The 23,600-nt window shown below is 44.9% G+C and overlaps 1 protein-coding gene across 1 annotated transcript in view; it reads right to left on the bottom strand.

The window, feature by feature from the left end:
- The window catches only part of TOGARAM2 (TOG array regulator of axonemal microtubules 2), a 114,070-nt gene extending 91,597 nt beyond the window's left edge, over positions 1 to 22,473 (bottom strand). The window contains exons 1-2 of the mRNA XM_077341373.1: positions 22,402 to 22,473; positions 20,999 to 21,099 (exon numbers count right to left, since the gene is read on the bottom strand). The gene's annotated coding sequence lies outside the window, so the exon portion shown is untranslated. The remainder of the gene's footprint in view (positions 1 to 20,998; positions 21,100 to 22,401) is intronic.
- Positions 22,474 to 23,600: the final 1,127 nt, after the last annotated feature.

A 23,600-nucleotide genomic window follows, 5' to 3' on the forward strand; every position in this document is an offset into this window, starting at 1 on the left:
GGGGCTGGCTGTATGGCAAAAACTCCTGCCCACCCTTGGACCCTTGAGCCCCACCTCCAAACATCCAAGGAACTAAGCCCTATGAAGATAGGTTGAAGGACTTGGGAATGTTCAGCCTGGAGAAAAGGAGGTTGAGAGGGGACATGATAGCCCTCTTTAAGTATTTGAAAGGTTGTCACTTGGAGGAGGGCAGGATGCTGTTTCTGTTGGCTGCAGAGTAAAGGACACGCAGTAATGGGTTTAAACTACAAGTACAATGATATAGGCTAGATATCAGGGGGAAAAATTTCACAGTCAGAGTAGTTCAGCAGTGGAATAGGCTGCCTAAGGAGGTGGTGAACTCCCCCTCACTGGCAGCCTTCAAGCAAAGATTGGATACACACTTTTCTTGGATGCCTTAGGATGCTTTGGGCTGATCCTGCTTTGAGCAGGGGGTTGGATGATTCTATGATTCTAATCTCAAGGAACATTTATGACCCTGGGGTCACTAACCTCCTGCTACAGCCTGGAAATCTCCTGTTTCATGATATTGAGAGGGCTGGTCTGAGGTCTGAGACCAGTCCATATTAAAATTAAGCTGTCAGGATGAAACATGATAAGATCACCAATGTTTTTGCAGTGGCATCCAGTGACAGATGACTTATTGCAAGTTTTCCCCATAAAGGAAGATTTTGGTCTTTAGGTTATTCATTCTTTACCTCATGGTGCACACCACAATTCCTTAAAGCACATTATTCTTCCAAGAGAAAGAGGCTACAGCCATATTCATAATGAGGTGGATTCAACCATCTTCTGTGTCACCTTTCTCCAACCTGAGGAGACTTCCTTCAACTTAAGCAGCTCTTCCTCCAATGGAACTGCCTCACAATTTGGAGGAAAGCTACAAACTCAAGTCAAAAAGAAAGATGGGACATAAATATGTTAATATATCCACAAATAAATATATATATAAATAACTTTCACTCAGTGGAGTGTTAAGAAAAAAGTAGGATCCACTACAATACAAAGCAAGAGAGTCCAATTTTGATTACAAGAACCAGTTGCAGTATGAACAAGCAAGAAATCAGGGCAAACTGGTTTGCAGTCCAAATCCTGGCAGTAAACACCAGAATTTTATGCCAGGAGCACATAATTATTCAAGCATTGTGTTCACTGTTTTCAGAGTACATATCGTTACTGTCTCCACTAGAGCAGCAGCCAAGCAATGCTAATTTCTGGAAGGTGGTTTACGGATTGTTCCACACAGTTTTTTTTATGGCTATACAAAAACAATCAAAAACACAGATTATAATTTTATCCAGTAAGTATCAAATTCAACAAAATGCTTCTCATTGATCAAATGTGTTTTGAAAAAAGCTGTTAGACTGAAGAAGGTCAAGATGTCAGGAACTGAAGAGATGCATACTGCAAGCCAATAAAATGCTCCCTTCCACACTTCTCCACATCCTCCATGTGCTACTGGTGCTGATTTCAGCGATTAATCAGATAACAATACTGTATGTTTTCATTAGCAAGAATGCGATTTCTCACATACATATTTATCACTTGATGTTTCAAGAAATAATGTGCATGGGAAAATAGATTATTGCCCAGGTACCATCCACCATGCAATTAAACTGTCCCCATTTATTGCGGACATCCTTCTTTTCTATCTAATACTTGTGGCCCAGCAAATCATTGCGTCTGTTTTGACTTTGTCTGTGCACGTGCATCCATTCCATCTTTCCCCTGTAACTGCCAAACCAGATAGTAAACACTGGTGAATATGTTGGAGTTGGAGTTATAAGGGTGCACAACCAGATGCAGTATGAGAGTCAATAATCCAGTAAATGTCGTGAAGTTAAAAAAAAAAAAAAGGAAAACAGTGGACTGTTTCCTTGTACATCCCGTTCAGAAACCAGTGTAGAACATACTGTTCTGTAGTAACTGAACACAGCACCTATGTGTTACTGGGCAGAGGAGGTTCAGTTATCCCAACACCGTAGCTCAGGTGATGAGGTCTGTTTATCCACTGCATTAGAAATGGGTAAAGGTCAGAGATGTAAAGAGGCTTATATTGTTGGTCCCTTCCTCTCATTTGGGTTTGCCCCAAGAGAGTCCCCATGTTACAGCTATGACTTCCTGGGAGGGGCACATCCACCCTCTTCCTAACACCAGCTCCTGTCCTGCAGCAGGTGATCAGCTGTCTCATCCCTTGCTGCAACCCCTCAACCCATTTTAGAATCATGCATGACAAGTCAGGCATGCTCCATGCTCTCTCAGCCTTTTTGTTTGCTTATTTGAGACTAGGAGCCAAGCCTGCTGCATTAGGGAATACAACAGGCACTAGATTAGGGGGGGGGAGTAGAAGAACTCTGCAGATAGCCTCCCCCACCCCTGGACCTGGAAAGGCTGCAAGCAGCTGTTAGGGAACTCACCGGCAGGGATCTGCAGCCTTCAAGCCTCAGAGGGAAGTGGAAAGAGGACGGGGTGGTCAGGGATGGGGGACAGAAGACGATTGTCTGGCTGCTGGACAGACAGTCAAGCCAGTTGAAGGAGGAGGCACTCAGGGGTGGGACAGCTGCCCTGAGTGGGTGTTAAGCCATGAGACACACTCCTCCTCCAAGGCCTTACCAAAAATATTAAGTGGAACAGACTAGCAATAAAGCTCATAGTACAAAAAATACAATGGGCTCTAGAAAACTGTTGTTGTTAAGGGCTGTCTATTGCCCAGGTGGGACACACCCACAATCTTATGTGAGGAGCAAACGTAAAGTAAAGGAGGCAATAGGCCCACTGTTGGGTGCGGATAGACAATCTCTAATGGAGGATGCAGAGAAAGCAGAAAGGCTCAGTGGCTATTTTACATCTGTTTTTCCCCACAGGTCAAAGGGTTTAGGCACATCTAGAGACGGCAGTAGTCAAGAGATAGTGTCTGGGTGGCAGGTTGACATGGACAGAGAGGTTGTCGAGAGGCATTTAGCTGCACTGGATGAGTTCAAATCCCCTGGGCCAGATGAAATGCACCCTGGAGTGCTCAAAGAACTTTCCGGAGAACTTGCACAACCCTTGTCCATCGTCTTCGGGACCTCTTTAAGTACTGGAGATGTCCCGGAGGACTGGAAGAGAGCAAACGTTATTCCGATCTTCAAAAAAGGGAGGAAGGATGACCCAGGAAACTACAGACCAGTGAGTCTCTTGTGGGGAAGATAATGGAGCAGATATTAAAGGGAGTGATCTGCAAACATCTGGAGAACAATTTGGTGATCCAAAGAAGTCAGCATGGATGTGTCTCCAACAGGTCCTGTCAGACCAACCTGGTTTCCTTTTTTGACCAAGTAACAGGTTTGCTGGATCGTGGAAATTCGGTTGATGTCGTTTACCGTATTTGCCGGCGTATAATACGACTGGGCATATAAGACGACCCCCCAACATTTCCATTCAAAATATAGAGTTTGTTACATTACATTACAGTACTATGGGCCAATACGGGCAGCTATGTCTATCCCAACTGAAGTGCACCCGGTGTATAGGACGACCCCCCCACTTGGAGGCATGCTTTTCAGGGGGGGAAAGTAGTCTTATACGCCAGCAAATACTGTACTTGGATTTTAGTAAAGCTTTTGATAAGGTTCCCCATGATGTTCTGATGGATAATTTGAAGGCCTGCAATCTGGATTTTCAGATAGTTAGGTGGATAGGGAATTGGTTAGAGAGCCGCACTCAAAGAGTTGTTGTCAATGGTGTTTCATCAGACTGGAGAGAGGTGAGTAGTGGGGTACCTCAGGGCTCGGTGCTCGGTCTGGTACTTTTTAACATATTTATTAATGACCTAGATGAGGGGGTGGAGGGACTACTCATCAAATTTGCAGATGACACCAAATTGGTCCGTCTGGTCTCGACCAGGGCCAGAGCATTCTCTGTTCTGGCCCCTACCTGGTGGAACGAGCTCCCAGAAGAGATCAGGGCCCTGACGGAGCTTAAACAGTTCCGCAGGGCCTGCAAGAAGGAGCTCCTCCATCAGGCATTTGGCCGAGACCAGACGTAATCAACAGCGACCAAGGGCCCCTGCTCCCCCCCCACCCACCTCAGAATTCAATCAATAAACCACCCCCCTCAGAATCCCATCAACAAGCCCTGGACCTGTTTGTATCACAACTGTTTACTGTTATACTGTGTTGTGTTTGGTTGCAATTGTTGGTTATTGATGTATATGTTTTACAGACTGTTTTATGTAAGGTTCCTTGTTATAATGTAAACCGCCCTGAGCCTCCGGGGAGGGCGGTATAGAAGTATGATAAATAAATAAATAAAATAAATAAATAAATAGAGACAGAGTTCAAGAAGATCTGAACACAATGGAAAAATGGGCAAATGAGAACAAGATGCAATTTAATAAAGATAAGTGTAAAGTTCAAAATTGAGAAAGGAGTTCGGCAAAGCTGTATGCTGTTGCCTTTCCTATTTAACTTGTATAGGGACTTGGGAATGTTCAGCCAGGAGAAAAAGAGGCTGAGAGGGGACATGATAGCCTTCTTTAAGTATCTGGCCGTCGTGGACTGCTGCTTGATGCGGGGAAAGGAGCAGGGACGCCACGTCAAAGATGCGGCGGCCCTGCTTCTTTCCATCCGCACGCCCTCCCAACTTGCACGGGAAGCAGGGAAGGGATCCCATGCGTCCCGTGCGCCCTTCCCCCGGACAGCATGACACCGCTGCCAGCTTCCCGAACCCTACCGCCACCCCCGCACGACCCAGGTAAGCCCCTGCCCGCCGCTACACCCCCCACTCGTACGACCCCCCCATCCCGATGCCCCACACCTCCTCCGTCGCCACCCGCGCGAACACCCAACCTCCAACAAGCGCTGCCGACTGCACGCTTCCCACACTAAACCCTACCCCCACACACACGAGCCTTTCCTACCCAACACACCCACCCAACCTCCGACGCGCCCCTACTTGCCGCCTCGCTTTAAGTATTTGAAAGGTTGTCATTTGGAGGAGGGCAGAATGCTGTTCCCGTTGGCTGCAGAGGAAAGGACACGTAGTAATGGGTTTAAACTACAAGTACAACGATATAGATATCAGGAAAAAGAATTTCACAGTCAGAGTAGTTCAGCAGTGGAATAGGCTGCCTAAGGAGGTGGTGAGCTCCCCCTCACTGGCAGTCTTCAAGCAAAGGTTGGATACACACCTTTCTTGGATGCTTTAGGATGCTTAGGGCTGATCCTGCGTTGAGCAGGGGGTTGGACTAGATGGCCTGAATGGCTCCTTCCAACTCTATGATTCTACTAGAAACAAAGCCCATTTATAAAAACGGGCGATAAGGATAGGCTTGGGGAGGTGGCGCAGCGGCAGTAGGTAGGGGTGGGTGGAGGGTGGAGTATGGGGACAGGCCGGGCTGGCTACGGGCAGCAGGAGTCGAGGCGGCATTCAGGGGAGTCGAGCGGAGGCAGAAGGAAACCACGCATGTGCGGGAGTCGCCACATGCGTGGTCTGGCAGGCGGAGGTGGGATGGAGTAGCGTGGGGGAAGCGAGCCACGCATGCGCGGATGGCCGCACATGCATGGCTCAGTCTGTAGCCATGGCAGCAGCCGCACGGGTGGCGCAGGCTGTCCACGGCGTGGGAGCCGGGCGGAGCTGGCCGGGTGAGAACGCGGCGGTCAGCGAGGCGGAAAGGAGGGGTGCGTCGGAGGCTGGGTGGGTGAGTTGGGTGGGAAACGCTCGTGTGTGGGGGGGTAGGGTTTAGTGTGGGAAGCGTGCAGTCGGCTGCGCTTGTTGGGGGTTGGGTGTTCGCGCGGGCGGTGACGGAGGAGGTGTGGGGCATAGGGATGTGGGGGTCGTAAGCGCGGGGGTGTAGCAGCAGGCAGAGGCTTACCTGGGTCATGCCAGGGTGGAGGTGGGATTCGGGAGGCCGGCGGCGGTGGCGTGCTGTCCGGGGGAAGGGCACACGGGATGCATGGGATCCCTTCCCTGCTTCCCGTGCAAGTTGGGAGGGCGTGCGGATGGAAAGAAGCAGGTCCCTGTTCCTTTCCCCGTATCGAGCAGCAGTCCACGACGACCAAGCAGGGAATGGTGAGGCGTGCAAAGCTTGGGCCAGGAGTGACAGTCGGAGGGGCAAATCAGGAGCCGCTTCGCTTTGCGGCTCCTGATTCGCCCTTCCGAGTTTTTATCACAGACTGCGCACGCCCTAACTCCTCCCAACTTGCCCTTAGGCTTTTATTAATAACCGCAGAGCGGTTTACAGATGATTCTATGAATATTCCACCCTGGCTCAGCCTGCAGGCTGCCCTTCCTCTCCACCATTGCTGCTCAACTATAAAGATCAGCTCCCCAGGCAAAAAAGGCTGCTTTGGTGGGGGACCCTGAGGAATTGTACTGTTTTGAAGCCCCACCTCCAAACCTCAAGGACTACTTTCAATCCTGGAGCAGCCAGCCTCCAGGTGGAACTTGAAGATCTCCTGGAGTTACAGCTTACCTCCAGACTATAAAGATCAGCGCCCTAGGCAAAAATGGCTGCTTTGGAGGAGGCACTCTGAAAGCCAGCTTGGTGTAGTGGTGAGGAATGTGGAATTCTAATCTGGCGAGCCAGGGTTGATTCTGCGCTACCCCAAATGCAACCAGCTGGGTGACTTTGGGCTAGCCACAGCACTGATGAAGCTGTTCTGACTGAGCAGTAATATCAGGGCTTTGTGTCTCATCTACCTCACAGGGTATCTGTTGTGGGGAGAGGATAGGGAAGGCAAATGTAAGCCACTTTGAAACTCCTTCTGGTAGAGAAAAGCAGCATATAAGAAACAACTCTTCTTCATTGAAGCCCACTGAACTTTAGGGATGCCAGCCTCCAGGTGGGACCTGGGGATCCCTCAGAATGACAGCTCACCCCCAGGCAGCAGAGATCAGTTCCCCTAGAGAAAATGGCTGCTTTGGAGGGTAGACTCTGGGGCATTGTACCCTTTTGAGGATCCACTCCCAAATCTCCTACTTGGTGGGGTCTTTAAATGCTTCTGGCACTCCTCTCTGAAGCTGTGGAGAAGGCCAGGCTTTCTGCCATGACTCCTGCAATTCATCTTCTGGCCTCTGCAAAGATAGGCAGCAGGCCCTTTTTGTAGCAACAGTCTGCCTCACTTTCCTGGCATGGTCTGTTGCTTGGCTGGGATCTCTGCCCTTCTGAAGCCTGAGGCCTACAGTTATTGTTCTTGTCTGCAAGGCCAAGTCATTACATTTGTACCACGTCTACAAGGCTTTTGTACCTTATGATGGAGGAAAGGAAACTCAAGGAGAAATTGCAAACTGTATTGCAGAGGGACTCTTGGCTAATTCTACATTTCACAAAGTAGTAAAGACCTTTAAACCATAAGAACTCAACCCCCCAAAAAGATTTTTGTTTCGGAGGGGGGGGGGAACTAGTTTCATAAACAGCAGCTCAGTCTACAGAAATCCACAGGTGAAGCTTTTCACAGGATGAAAAGTATCACCATGAGAATGTCAAGTCAAGTCAAACTTTATTGTACTAGGCCATCGCAATCTCATAGGTCATAGGCCATCGCAAGATCAAATAACAATAAAATTGTTAAAAACAAACACAGAGTAAAAAATTACACTTGACCCATACATTCTGCTCGTTAGCCCTCAGCATTTGCCACAAGGCCAGCTCGAATCATGAGAATGTAAAAGCCCTGATGACTCAGACTAGTGGTCCCTCTAGCACAGCAACCTGCTTCATAAAGTGGCCCATCAGTTGCCCTGGAGGAACAACAAACAACAATATGGAGATCACAGCTGCCTCCCAGCACAGGGTGTTTGCTGCACCTCTGTACATGGCAGTTCCCTTAACTCACCATGGCTTAAGAGTTAATATGTCAAAAGTTGTGAGCTGTTAAAGTTACAGAAATAAGGGTCAGACAACAGTTGGCAACTTCACATTACTCACATATTCTATAGTTTAACTTCCCTGAGATACAAGGCCTGATTTTACTCATTTGTACCGCAATTTACCCATCTGAAAGACATAGGAGATAATTTACCTACCTTTTGTGGACTTTTGATGCTTGGGAGAGAAAGAGTCTTGTATCCATAAGGGTACTTTTCATCCTGTAGCTGTTTCAGAACGATTTCCCACCATCGGAGCTAAGACGAAGTCTCACAAAGTATCACCAAGCACAGAACTCTCTCCAGAGAGGGAAGAGAGTAACTAGCAAACATCTCTAATAAGGAGCTGAGGGAGTGCCTGCCTCCTGCCCCTTGGAGGAGCTGAGAGTCTCTAAACTTGTTTTGTCAATGACAGAAAGAAGGCATCTTTGCAAATGGTCTCAGGAATTCCAAAAGCGGGTGGAGCCAGTTCTGGACCTGCCTTGCTACTGGTGGCTGGCTAATAGTCTTTCTCAAGAGGCAGGCACACACATTCCAAACCAAGACCCAAATGTCTAGAAAGGTTTCAGGTTGGGATTTCCTCAACATCAGGCCCTTATAACCATGCTTTTAAGTAGACAGCCATCAAAACCTCATTGATACTTGACAGCTGCACACTCAATGCTTGAGTAGACCTGACCAGCATTCTGGAAAAAATCTGAAGCATTTGCTAGGGGTGGTTGAACAGTTACCAAATGAGATCAACAAGGAGACTCTATTTTTAGCCAAGGGATAGCTCAACAAAATATCTTGTTTTTTCCAGAGAGGTAAAGAATCAGTGCTTCCTATTTCTTGCTAACAAGGAAGACGTGAGCTGACAAGCTTCCCCCCCACACACACACACACCTACACACACACACACACACACAGTGGTTCACAACCTTTTTTCAGACATGGCACTTCTGGAACGCCCACACACACACGTATGTGCAATTGACATTTTGTGAGAAAAAAGTAATGTGCATACTCTACTTAGAATAGGGATTACCACATCAGTTTATGGCATCCTGGGCTATTTGGAGCATAGGCAAAGTTTTTTAGGTTCAGTCTGAGGGTGACGTATTGTTCTGGGCAGTTAGTGCCTTGGAGTTCAAATAGCATCAGTCACCTACATAAACTTCCTAAAAAAAGGGTAGAGATTATTGGTGGAATACAACCCGTATTCTCAATCAGAGGACATTACAAATGCAGGTCCCATCCCAGATGTGACTCCTTAGTGTGTGTGTGTGTACAAATATGATGATGATTCATGCACTAACTAGAAAAATGGCTCTATAGGTGTGTGACTGCCCCCCCCCGTCCAGTACTGCAGATACAATTCCTGCAGATAGGCAAGACGTATAATTCGGTTTGGTTAGCAATAGTACTCTGAAGCAGTTAATGTCTTTCAGATCAGGTTCATCCACAGAATTTAAATTTACCCAGAGAGCCCACTCAATATGCTTTGGGCTGTCAAATAGCAATCATAGCCTCTTTCCTCTTTCACCAAAATGCCCTAAGCAATATATGTAGGGCTGTTTTTGTTGTTAATATAACTCACTTTTTCTGAGATAGATATACTTTCCCCTGTGTTTCTTTGTCATCCTGCATTGATTTTTCTCCATTCAGCATTCAGTTTGCTTTCTGATTGCTGTTCACCTGGGTTTTCTGAGAGGGTTTTTATGCCAATTTTTCCTTGTTTCATTCGTACTTTGAAGATAATTAAAAAGCATACACATTCCTGTGGATTTCCCCCTTTTGATGCCCCTTAAATGTCACTCCTTGCCACATTGAGGTTGTTCTGCCCACTTTGCACTTTCTGCCATCCTCCCTCCTTCATCAATGTTTAAGCCCCATTTCCCCCTCATTTTTAAATTGTGGATTTTTTTGAGAAGCAAAAAATTTGCAAGGAAGGGTAGGAAATTATCATTACTATGCAGCTCTGCTAGGGCAACAGCAAAAATACCCCTCTCCATTTTTTTTTCAACATAATGGCACAAGATTTAAAAAGCTCTGCAGGACTGTTTCTGCAGTGGGGACTTCGCTGTCCCGGCTCCCGTACATGAGCACAAATCCAGGGTGGACAAGGTACAACGGGCCAAATGCCCAAAGGAAGAGGTGGGGCAACCTGCTCTGGCTCAGACTCCAGCCTGCAGCCCAGCATGGAGCCTCCAGTGTGGAAACAGTCCAGGGCTTCTGCAGAGGGTTCCTCTACCATATAAATTACAGCCCTGCACAAAGCATGCTGGAGTTGCAGTCAATGTAGCACAGGCACACATAAACATACACACACATTGCCAGTGATCACTTATTTCAATGTCAGTGTCAGTAGGTTCTACTTGGTGTTGGTTGTAGTGTTTAGGAGTGTGGACATCTAATCTGGTGAGCCGGGTTTAATTCTATACTCCCCCACATGCAACCAGCTGGGTGACCTTGGGCTCGCCACAGCACTGATAAAGCTGTTCTGACCGAGCAGTAATATCAGGGCTCTCTCAGCCTCCCCTACCCCACAGGTTGTCTGTTGTGGGGAGAGGAAAGGGAAGGCAACTGTAAGCTGCTTTGAGATTCCTTTGGGTAAAGAAAAAGCGGCATATAAGAACCGACTCTTCTTCTTATCAACATATTCCCCCGTATTATGAGATTGTGTGACTCCCATTTTTCACAGTGTTTGATAAAACAGCAGTGCTCTGCAATATGGAAAATAGGGCTTCACACCTGTTTGTCAGTTTCAAAAAGTCTTGTCAATTTCAGCATCAGGGGTTTTCTCCCTTTGCCTGCTTTCCTTTCTATTCCCTTTCATTCAGAAAACTAATGATAAAATGTATGTGCAAAACCTGAACCATGGATTTAAATAAAAAGGGTTTGCTGAATGCTACTTCACAATTGTTTAATTTTTTTTAAACTTTGGACCTTACCCCCCATGCCACAAGTGTCATCCCACACCGATTTAGAAAACTGATGGGTTTTTTTTAGTGTAGCTTCAGAATAAATACACTGGGGTAAAAAGAACAGTGTGTATGGTGGCACAGAAGCCAAGTCAAGATTAAAGGCTTACTGAAAATCTGCAGTAAGATATGCATGCAATGTCTATGGTCTATTTGCAGCTCACTGAGGACTGTTTGATAAACATCCCCACATTTATACATGTCCAGGCATTCTATCCAGTTGTGTAATTTCCTGCTGCTCCGTAAGTCATTTTTATAGCTTTTCAGGTCTAGGGAGAAAGATACTACTACATAATTAATTCTAAGACTAACAAAGTTTGAATCTAATGGCACTTTTTAAACTAACAAAGTTGCATTCAAGGTATAAATTTTAGTGTGCACACTAAAGATGTTTGTATCTGAAGGAATGTGCATGCCTACAAAAGCTAATAACATTTATTGGTCTTAAAGGACTCAAACGTTGTTCTTCTTCAGACCAACATGACTACCCACCTGAATCAACAATTCTAAGGTGAACTGTGAAATTACATAACATGCATGATCCTCAGCTAAGGTACTTCCTTCAGCGTAAATAGCCAAATAAGGGGGAATCAGACAGCAGCCAGAACAGAAATCTGTTCTGATTACTCACCTGCCAGCAAACAGAGCTTAGAACACCCTCTTCACCTCAGGAACCTGATAACCCCTCTATTAAATCTGCCATCCCTTGGAAAGCCACAAATGACTACAAGTGTCTTCCTCATTAGCACCTTTTGCCTTCCCTTAGGTCCAGGTGGCTGTTTTGTGAAAGCCATGGTTATCCATAAGGACAACCTACCGCTGCCCTGGGCTAACAAGCTCACACTTAGCAGGTTATACACACAGAGCAAGCAAACAGTGTCACATACTATGAATAAACAAGGCTGCATAGCAACCACTTCTCCAAAGAAATCTTAAGATACAGGTGTGAGGAAGAGGTTTTTCTGGTAGGTAGCTCCCTGGGAGTTTTTATGACAAGCACCCAAGGGATCTTTAGAGAACCCCTGAAACCTTGAAAAGGCACAAGCCTAAAGTAACAGTGGAGAATGCAGCACATTCGAGTCATGCCCCTGTTTGTGACTAGCTCTCAGAAGCACCCACATATCAACTGAACACCCCATCCCAGCAGCCAAGCAGGGATGCTTTGATTTCTTCCATATTTGTGAATGAGAAGAAAAACCTGAATTTTACTGAAACAATAAAACTTCTCTCAGACCCATTCTGCACAGCGCTTCCTGTGTACCCAGAGAGCTTTCGATGGTGCACCCTGTCCATCCTGGATTTCTGCCTCCACAAGAGGCAGCAGGGGCAGAAATTTTCTGCCATACAGGGGGGCAGCGGGGGGCATTTTTTTCCTGTTCAGGAATGTGGTAGCAACACCACATTCCTAAACATAAAGTTCAGTGGCGCTGCCAGGGCAGGATTTTCCTATAGGCTAACTAGGCTTCAGCCTAGGGCCTCAAGATTAAGAGGGGCCTATATTCCACATTTTTTATAAAGGTTAGTACCAATCACAACATGTTTCATTTAACATATTAATATATATCACAGTAATGATGTATTTTATTATCTCTCATGTAATTTACAAACTTAAAATGGGAGGTGGAAAGCCACATAAGTAGAATAGCCTAGGGCCTCTTTTCATGTAAATCCGGCCCTGGGCGCTGCACAGCACTGAGGAACCACCCAGAGCATTTTGTGCCTCTTCTGGGGACATGGTAGTCAGCCCAGTGCAGGGGGAGGAGCTGGGCCTGGAAGGCCCAACTCTTCCCCTCCTGATGGGCCTGGGCTGACATAGATGCCGATGGTGTTTGTGGCAGGGAAGGAAACACTGGAAGAATCCACATTCACTTGCTGTGGGGCAAATGAGGGCCTGAATCAGGAGAGTCCCAGGACTTGCCCAGGTTGGTGCCAATGTCATCTGGAAGCGGGAATTAGCCAGCCTGGCCTTTCTCCAACATGTCAAAAAGGTCTTGCACAATTTTCCCTTACCTGTGTCTGCCTCCCGGCAGGGATCACTCATTCTGTAACACACCTGAGAGTACAAAGCATGCTGATAGTTTCATGTCATCTACTCTAAACAACACTGAGGGAGAAACTACCAACAGGCTAATGTGGATGTGTCTAATGATTCTTGCTTGTTATTACCCAATGATATATCCCAACTCTTCAACACCAAAAAGAACAAAATCATCTTTCAAATGTGTCCATGAAGGTACCCATATCTGGCTAAATACACAAGATGTCCTCATGGTTGTATTTAGGGCAGTGCTGCCAGAATTCATTTTGGAAAAGTAAAGGTAATTTTACCCTGGCAGTGGCTGCAGTCCCTTCCAGAATCCAAGATTCAAGATAGCCCTGCTGCCCTCCTAAAAGTTGCAAGTTGTTTCTCTCTTGATTTGCACCAATGCTCAAAGCAAAACTTTGTTATGACACAAGCGCCTCTGCCTACAACCTTTGCCATCACAAAAGCCATGTCTACCCTTCAAAACAAACAGGCAACTTCCGTGTGCTCGAAAGGAAAAACATTACAGTGTTTCAGACTTAGGCAGAGTCTGCACTTACTTTTTTTATTCCATTGTCAATCCTGTTGAATTCAGATCGCTTTGAACTCGGGTCTTCCCACCCCCCCCCATTGAAACAGGAAAGTCTTCTGCACGTGGTTAGGGAGGCTCAGAAGAGGGGGGGAGGCAAATGGAGACTCTTTCTCTGTTTTCTTGAAGGGGGGAGAGGATCCAAGAAGTCAGAGGAGGGAGGAAAAAATCCTTTCTTTTCTTGACGAAGAAAAGGGGGGGATGAAGAAGGCACAAAAAAAATCAAAGGCAGACAGAAGTTGAGAGAAATTAGGGGCTTCTCCTTTGAGGCAGGCTTGTCACATGACCACCTGTAGCCAATCACGGGTCCTCTACCACGGAGGGGAGCCCAGATTCAAAACAATGCGATTTTCTGAATATATTCAGGATTAGCAGCAGTCTGAGATATCCCACAATAAAGGTAGGGTCACTCCGGATCAATCCTTCTTGCTGCAGAAGGAAAATTAAAATTGCCCCAAATCCAAACAGAAATCGCATTCTGTGTAGAGGGCAGGGACTGAATCGATCTGGGGTTGGAATAAAAGCTCCATGCAGTTTACACCTCAGTCACAGCCTTTGGTAGATTTATAAATTCAGCTAAATTGTAAAACTGAATAAGCTGCAGTAGCTGAGAAAATAGTGTCATTGCTATAATGGGTCATGACCCACAGACTGGTGGCTAGAAAGTCAATTTTTTTTCCATGAGCAGAAGAAAGCAAGTCTGTGTAGCTGAGCAAGGTTAATACTAATTAGCATCATTTGTATGCAGGAAGCATGGACAACTAACCCTACTGAGAGAGGAGTGGGATGAAGTTTGATAGTCAGGTCAGGAATCTAGAAGGACATCACAACAAGCAGCTTGCATGCAGGGGGTGACCCGCAGCAAGCATTCTGTGGGTAGAAACACTCATAGTTTCTATGCCAACTCAAACCATACACGGAATAAAGACATATGGCTATAGAATGTCTATAGAATGAACACCAATTAAATCAGGTGGTGTTGAAATGAATGCACGGGACGGAGGGAACCAGGATTGCACCTACCGGGACCGCTGTAGGCTTTCATAGGTCTGATTTGCATGCCCCATTTGCACAGAGGCCTGTGTAGGCTCTGTTGCAGGCAAAATCAGGTCAGGTTGTGCACTGGGCTCTTTTGGATGTGTCCCTGCAGACCAGAGGGCCCAGTGGGCTGCCAACACTTTTCCTGGCACTTACCATGTGGGTAGGGCTAGGGAGGATGCTTGCCCAGCAGGGCTTCTGCTTGACTTTGCAGGTTAAAATAATGTAGTTTCAGCAGTCTTCTGTCCCACAGCTCAAGTGGCTGTAGAGCTGCTTCCAGAAAGTGTTCAACTCAAACCAAACGTTTTTAGATCACTTTAATTAGGCATCACTTACACGATTGCAAAGGTTCTTCTACGGGAAAAGTTATTCTTTATAAGTTCGGATAAGTGGAAAAGAGTGAGGCAGCCATCTGCTGGTTATGGCTGAAGACTAACCAAGAGTTTGGACAGAAAGAGGAAGGGGCATTTTGCCACCTTGGCTATTACCAGGAAATTGGGCTTGAGTTCCAATTGCATTTGAGGAACACAGGAAAAAGCAAGCCTACTACAATACCCAGCATCCTTTCTCTTAAAGCGACAGGGGAGAATATCTCCTGTTTCTCAGAACTCCAGCCAAAAGCGGCCTGGCTAGACAGAACAAGCAGCATCTCTCTCTCTCCTCTTTCTAGAGTATTTTTTGAATCCTGTCTCCTTTGTAGAGTTGGGACTTTGAATACATAGAAGTCCCAAGTCCCATCCAAGCAATGGCTTTGATATGAAATGAAAATCTGCAGAGGAATACACACCCATTTGCAGATCTACCTCTGGGGAAGAAGCAGTTTTGAATCCTCCAGAAAGAACAGCATTAAATAGATTCTGAAACTCTGTATATGGTCAAAGACCTTCCATTCTGTATTGGCCTCAGGATACAGTGAGATAAAAAGCTTCTAGACATTTAAAAAAATTAATTAGGACATGTATATGCCATCTCCACCAAGTTCTGCTTGACAAGAACTGACATTCGGGTGGTGAAATCTCTGAGGCCAGAGGAAGAGCTTCAGGTCAGGAATATAAAAGGCCTTCTAATGGGCAGAGGGTGGACTTTGCCTGCTTTATTGTTCCCCATGTAAAGCAATTTAAAAGAAAACTCTGCAAAATGTGTGTGCACTTGCCTAATTTGCAAAAAGAGTCACAGAATACATTGTTTTCTTCTTGCAGAGGTTTTAACCCAGAGACCAAGCTGGGGTGCTCCTGATCCGAACTGTGACGAACTCCGTCAAACACATTCATCCATCCCTGGCACAAGGAGGCAAGGAATTAACGCTTGAGACTTTTTTGTTCTTAAGTGCAGCTCATGGCAATGCATTTGGGGTGCATTCAAGTCCACACTGCTTGGTGTGCTGTTTGCTCCTGTAGCAATTTAAAGGGTCTGTTCAGAAGCGGCACAGTTCAGAGCAGTAAATAAAACCTACTTGGCACCAGTTCCCAATTGCTCCAGTCAGGAACACAAACAAGAAGCACAAGAACAAAAAGAACTTACCTCCATCCTCAAATATTCTGAACACACCTGGACACTTTCCCAGCAGGACAGATATGACACTGAAGCATGTCCCCGCTTTGCGCCTTCCCATTGGCCCCTTACCAGGACAGACCAAAATTCCATCCCAGCCAGGGGCAATCTGGAGAAATGGCTGCTCCTGACCACCGCAGGGAGAGGAGGTCAGCAGGGCTGCCAAGGGGGATGAGAACAGAGGCTTGGACAGGCTGTGCCCCAAGGCTGCCCTAACTGTCATGGCCAACTGTGAATTGCCTCAGAACCCTGACAGAGCTGGCAGGAGGCTGGTGAGTGCGCTCCCTCCCTCCCCCTCCCTTCAGGCCTGCTGGGAAGGAGCCTCTGACAGGCCCTGACTGAGGGGAGGGAGGCCTTTCCAAGAGCAACGCAGGGGAGGCTGAAAGCATTCCTTTTGAGAGGGGGGGATTTTCCCCTTCTGCCAAACAGTTACCTGACAGGGAGGCCACAGAAAAGCCCCTTCTCACTTAAAATACTGCTCTGGCCGGGGGTTAGACACAGCCAAGCCATGTATCTTTCTTCTTTGCAACTCTCTGCAGATTTGAGGCCACTGCACAGCGTAATTCTGCAGATGAAACTGTTTTTTTTGTCTCATGTTTCATCTGCACAACAACCCGGTGCATTAGGCCTCAAGTCTTTCAATTCAACAACAACAACCTGTGTGGGAGGCCTTAAATGTTTGTTCTCTACCACAACCCTGTCCAAAGTAGAAACTGTAAATAGTGAGAGGGAGAGGAAGGGAAGATGATTGGAAAATGCTTTGAGACACCTTAGGCCTGCTGGGTCACTGTTGCCCATTCCCAGTTCTCTCAGACCTCTCACAACCCCACATACCTCACAGGTTGACTATTGTGGTGAGACGAATGGAAAAGGTGTTTGTAAACCGTTTTGAGACTCCTTTGGGTAGTAAGCAACAGGGTACAAAAATCTGTTCTTCTAAGGAGCAACCATGAAAGACGCATGTGGGCACATAACATTTTACCAACAGTGAAAAAATGGAGAAGAAGGAACAGGGTGGACACCTGTGTACTGTGACTACCCCATGTGTATTAGGGCAGAGGGGCATTTGAAGTCTGTGGCTTCATTCCCACAAGAAAGGAAATGACGCAGAACTGCGGGGAATTGGTTGCCATGTAATCTTCCCTTAAGAAGAGTCTCCAGTCTGATTTTTCCTTCACATATCTGAAGACATGGCTCTGGAAAGCTCATCTGTAACTACTATGCCACAGTTCCCAAAGGTCAGTTCTCTCCCACACTCAATGAACATTTCACACCACAGGTTCATGACACCCATATCTCCACACCCATCCCTCACTTGCCACCAGTTTCTAGTGTCATCTATTTCTACGAGATCTTTCAAAAACATTATTTCCCAAAAGTACACTTTTTTTGGATGGGAGCAAGTCTCTCTTCTAGGCCTGAAATATTGAATGAAGCATAGATGATCATTTCCCAAGTGTGCTTCTTTTTTTTATATATATAATTTTATTATTTATTATTATATAAAGCATTTACAGAAAAGTAAAAGAGAAAAAAAAGCGACCAGCTGATATGGTTTGCCATCCTCTTTTAACATACATATTCAATTCCCATCACATATTAATCCTAATCTAGAAGTTTTTACCATCTTTCTTAGCGAAATGATTGTTTATACATATGAGAGTGTAATCTGTTATAAGAATATATTCTATTATTATCTTAAGTGATATAAAGTCGGTCCCCTTCATATATTGGCCCTGACCTAAGAGTTACTACTGCTGTCTTGTTAATATATATGAAGTATAGTTTGCTGTCCTCTTTTAGCATACATATTAGCATACATATTCAGTTCCCATCACATATTGATCCTGATCTAGAAATTATTACCATCTTTCTTAGCAGAGTAATTGTTGATACATATTAGAGTATAATCTATTATAAGAATATATTCTATTATTGTCTTAGGTAATATAAAATCAGTTCCCTTCATATATTGGCCCTGACCTAAAAGTTACTGCTGCTGTCTTTCCCACAGGAAACCAGGAGAATGCTCCACTGTTCATCACATCCTTCAGGTGGTCGCAGAAAATGAAATTGTATTTTTTTCCATAGTTTTGGCTGATGATTCCTATATAGAGTATTTCTGGTGGCCCTTCTGTGAGGGCCAAAGAAGTCTCTTGCTTGATTCTTGCTTGCAGTCGCCTTTAAGTAGGCTCTGTATACTTTGTCAATCCGGATCTCTTCCTCTGGTCGCACAGAGATATCTCCTGATAGCTTCCTGCGTGCTGTTGCCTTTGAATAGACTCTATTTATTTTGTTGATCCAAATCACTTCCTGCTCTAAATAGACTTCCAGGTTTTCGGTGCTTTCCTTCCTTAAATCTGTTTTCCCAAGTTCTTCCAAGGTGCTTTTGATTTTTACGTCCCTAGCTCTCTCCCCCTCCTGTTGATTAACTTCCAGACATTGAATTCTCGTTTGAAGTATTGCTGGCTGAGCTGTGTTCTCATCAGCTGCCTTTTCCAAACCGTCGGCTCTGTCCAAAAGCCCTTTCCTGGTCTTTTGGATTTCCTTTTCCAACTTGTTGACTGCTTTCAGTATCTTTGAGTTCCCTTCACACAACAAATGGAAAAGCTGTGCCTTAGTTAATTTTACCATAGTTCTAGGCAGTCACAAATTATAAACAGAAAGTCTCGTGAGGTCTCGCGGGAGCTCGAGGGATCCAAAATTATCAGTTTGTCGATCTCCGTATAAAGTCAGCGTCCCCCACTGAACTCTCTCCAACAAATCTTTAAAGTCTCTCTTTTCTTTAAGCTCTTTCTTTGTTTGATTAATGAGAGTATTCAGCTGGGAGCCTCCCACTTAACAAAAGGATTCACTTGTAAATTGGTTGAGGAGGGGGGGAAGAGCTTGTGGGGGAAAAAAGGAAAAAACCAGAAAACTCACGGTCTTTACTGTTGCAGACTTCGGCTCCTGTCAGTCTGGTAAAAGATGATCTGGGAAGAATGTAGGGTCAGCTGGTCGTTTCAGGCTTAAAAATTTATTTACGACAAGGGCGCCATCATGACCTTGAGCACATGCCGCGGCGATCCGGAGAACTCAGTCTCCACGGATCTGTAGGACCCTCAGGATGCCGTTCCCGGTTCCTGGGGCCACCGGCAAGCAAGATTTGCGTATCTGCTCAGGTCTGCCAGGTGCGGTTGCTCCTGACCCTCAGCATGGCTTAAGAGCCGGGCAGAAGCCCAGCTAGTACGGCGCCATCTTCAATCGTTCTCTCTCCCAAGTGTGCTTCTAATCAACTTATGAAGGTGTGGACTGCCAACTGAAAAGAACCTTACAGAATTCTAGAAGCAGAACAGCTTCTCCTAACTGTTTAAAAGGACAATAGAGATGACCAAGTGGTTATAAACACAGGACAGTACATGGAAAACAGTTGGCTGTTTTCACTGCCCAATTACAGTTTTTGCTGCTACCGTCCCACCCTTTTGACAGATCTCTACCTAAATTTCTAGTTGCCGATCTAACAGTTACTTCTGGACTTGTAATCAATAATACTTAATTCAATTCATAAACAATGCTGACACATAATAGACGCAGCTCCAGCATCAGAAAAACACCCCAAACAGAGAGATAGGTAGATATACATTCCAGCTGCAGCTGCAATCAGTAATACACCTCCAGTAATGACAGGCCCAACAGTAAATATCCAGGAATTAGACAGGGAGGGCTCAACAAATCATTGCATTCCTAGAGCTGTAAAACACTAGGTGCCAGGCAGTGGCTATTCAAGGACTAAGTGGAAAGGAAGATGGAAAAGAAGGCCCACAAAACCTCTCTCTCTAGCAGCTGTTTCACATTCAAACTTTACTAAATTTCACACAGGAGGAGTAAATATACACATAAACCTGCATGTAGAATAATAAAGCTGTGTCAGGAAAAGACTCTTTGAGCCTGGACAAAACAACACGATCAGCAGACTGTGTCTGTGGGGTCTAAAATCAAAGACTACAGGGCATGGATCACTTAAATCTCAGAAGGCAGAGAGCCTGAAGGGTCCCTTAAGGACTAACATGAATATTGTTTCCTATAGAGAAGTGCCATGAAAGAAACAGATTGTTTCAGTTCCTTGGATGCTGCTGCAATTTACAGACTGTAGGGAGTAATTTTCCAACTTCCAAGTGAACCAACAAGTTCTCCTGGAATTGGAGTTTCTAGCATCATATACCTGGGAGATTCGGTCTCCAAACTCCAGGCACCACCCCCAAATCTAGAATGGCCAGGTCCCTCCTGGCAGATGAGGGGAATTTACTAGAAAGAAGATGAGCTAGGCTTTTTGGTATCCAGTGTTTTACTACCCAAAGGAATCTCAAAGTGGTTTACAATCACCAGAGCGGGGAGACACATCTGACATGCAGCAATGTGTCGATGTCACTGGCCACATGACTTGGAAATGATGTGACTTCCAGGATATCAGAGGGATGAAGTTGACCAAAATTCTACGATAAATTTGGCTTTTATCATAGAATTTTTGCCCAAATACCAGAGTGTCACCCTTAATGATCCAGACCTAATTCTTCACCAGCATTCCCTTTGTTCCAAAGCATTTAAGAGAATAAAGTCAGTCTTGTGGAAAGCACAGTTCTGGCATCTGTTTTCCCAAACTGGCAAAGAAAGGGAAGCTAAGAAACCATACTAAGTATTTATAAGGGACATTCATTTAATAGCAAAGAGGAAGAACAGAACTTGGGACAAGTGGGGAAGTCAGTATAGGTAAGATTTTTGCAGAAAGCTATGCTAATTTAAATTCTTCAGTAGATTTAATTCAAGGATACTCCAAGTCAGAGGACAGGACCTATTTCCGATGTCCAAAACCTTTCAATGGATAAAACTGGAGCTCTAATCTTACAGCCCGACTGAAAAGAAAGCAGGGCACCAAAGCTAATTGAGGTCATGCCTAAAGAGCTATTTTGTTCATCTTCTTTGGGTCACTGAGGGCCAAATTTACCTTACCTGATTTTGGATTGGCACTCCTCCACAGATGCAGACACTGAATCAAGATGCTGTCGCAAATGTCTCTTCAAGAAGACTCAACACAGAACTCTACACCAAAGCTGTAAAGAGGCACAGGATGGATTATTACTGACTGGGAAAAGTACATCATCAATAAAAGAAATAAGATTGTATTTTATGGCACACTTAGAGACTTTTAAAATTTTGGGATTAATATTTGTGGGTAAACTCCTGTCACAAAAACTTATACCACAACAAACCTTTGCATTGAAGGTCTACAAAAAAGCATAGCTACTTTCCAGATAGTATTCACAGTGGTAAATATGTACTCTGTAGTTTTTGGAAGCTGACAGAGCAGGAAACCCTTCCCTTTAAAATTCTTTCCCTTCATGTTGGGTTACAGAACTCTTCATTGGGGACAGAGATGATAGAACACTACAGTCCTGTGGAGATTTATCCCAGTCGAAGAATGTAGAATAGAGTGGCCTCTCCAAGCCTACAGTTAGTCTGGTGTAATTAGCAAGTGTGTCAAATTCTGTTCTCTTGAACCAGCACCTGTCCATACTGTGCGATATCATAAACAAGCATCACAAAAGAATTCACCCTGCAAATGGTTCTAAGACACTTCTGTACCTTTAGCCAAATTTCAGACCTTGTCACATAAATCAGTCAAGGGTTACATATCCTAAGAAAAGCTTTCTTTCTGTTTTAGTGATTCTGTTAGGGGGTCCTATGAGTAACCAACTAATCCTCTGGATGAAATTATCACATACCTTTTTCCAGGACAGAAGAAAGATGGCCTACACTAACACCTATAAATCCAAACTGAAACTAAAAGTTCATTTGATGGGTGGGGGCTTGATAAGTACTTTTACTTTTGCTTATCACCTCTAGGCGAATTTCAGGGCAATCCATCCGTCAGTGCAATCTATTCTTCTTCCAAATGAGGAGATTCTTCCCTGCTTCTTTTCCCTTGGTACTCTTCCACACAGGATAGATACACTCATCAGTACTACGATTACAAAGCCTGCTCTGTACTTTCCTTTGAAAACCGGCATGAAGAGTCTTCAGCAAAGATCCACAAGCCCAAGGAAGTTCTGAACAAAATCCATGGCTTTTTTCGCACCTCAAGGCAACAGAAGGCATTTTGATTAAATACAGCTGCATGACGTGAAAAAAGCCCAGTGAGAGAATGCATCTCTAAAATAATCCCGCCTTAAAGAAAACACTTCTTATCAGCTCTAGTTTTCACAGATATTTACTGATGGGCATTGGGAGAAAGGAGAAGGAAGGGGGTAGAGAGAAGGGGGTGTGCAGCACCTCTATTCTGAAAATAAGTAGCACAACTTGAGAAGAAAGAGCAAATTTCCCCCACTCACATGTTTCGTTTCCACTGAACTTACCGTTGCCAAAAGTGGCACAAATAGTCTCGACCAACTGGAAGAGAGAAAGAGATACTCTTCACTCTAGTTCAGTTAGGTGAGTATGAAAAAGAATCTTGTTGATGCTGGCATCTCATAGCAACCGTTGTCATGGTTATAAATCATTTCTTATTGCCCTTGCTGGTCAGCAACAGAATATAAAGAATGGGTTCACTATGTACAAGGAAATGTAATATGCAGGCTCTCTAGTATGGTGTTGGGCCCTGATGAGAGTGTGGCCAATTCTGCTGCTGCCCACTGTTCGCAAAACAGAAAGACCCGTCAGCTTGTTTCTTCACTTTCGGCTGCCCACTATTCAACATGCCCGTAAAATTAGCAGAATGGCTCCCAGTTAATAAAGAGAATTTCTGAAGTTACAAGAAAACAAAATGAAACACACATGCTCCCTTCTATTATTTATCTATCTATCTATCTATCTATCTATCTATCTATCTATCTATCTATCTATCTATCTATCTATCTATCTATCTATCTATCTATCTATCTATCTATCTATCTATCTATCTATCTATCTATCATCTATCTATCTATCTATCTATCTATCTATCTATCTATCTATCTATCTATCTATCTATCTATCTATCTATCTACTTACTTACTTACTTACTTACTTACTTACTTACTTACTTACTTACTTACTTACTTACTTACTTACTTACTTTATTTATTTATTTATTTATTTATTTATATATACCACCCTCCCTGAAGGCTCAGGGTGGTTTACAGGAAACAGGAAAAAGATACAGATAACATATGGTAACAACAGGTGATAACAATAATAATATAACAACAATAACAATTAACATGATAATAACAATAACATGAGAGAATAACGGAACTGCAAAGAGCCTAAGTTCAACTCTTACTGAGGCCCAGTGGGTTGTGTAGATTCACAGCAGTCATAGTAGGGGGGGGCTTGGGGGCCAATTAGAAGCCATGGCTTGGGTCGACCTCAACCAAATGCCCTTTTGCAGGCCCTGTGGAACTGTTTAGGTTCCGTCAGGGCCCGGATCTCCTCTGGGAGCTAGTTCCAGGAAGTGGGGGCCAGAATGGAGAAAGCTCTGGCCCTGGTTGAGGTCAAGCGAGCTTCCTGGACCAGGGACCACTAGGAGGTTGGAGGTAGTAGAGTGCAAGGCTCTTTGAGGGGCGTAGGCAGAGAG

The sequence above is a fragment of the Paroedura picta genome, chromosome 1 (assembly GCF_049243985.1).
Source record: "Paroedura picta isolate Pp20150507F chromosome 1, Ppicta_v3.0, whole genome shotgun sequence".
NCBI lineage: Eukaryota > Metazoa > Chordata > Lepidosauria > Squamata > Gekkonidae > Paroedura > Paroedura picta.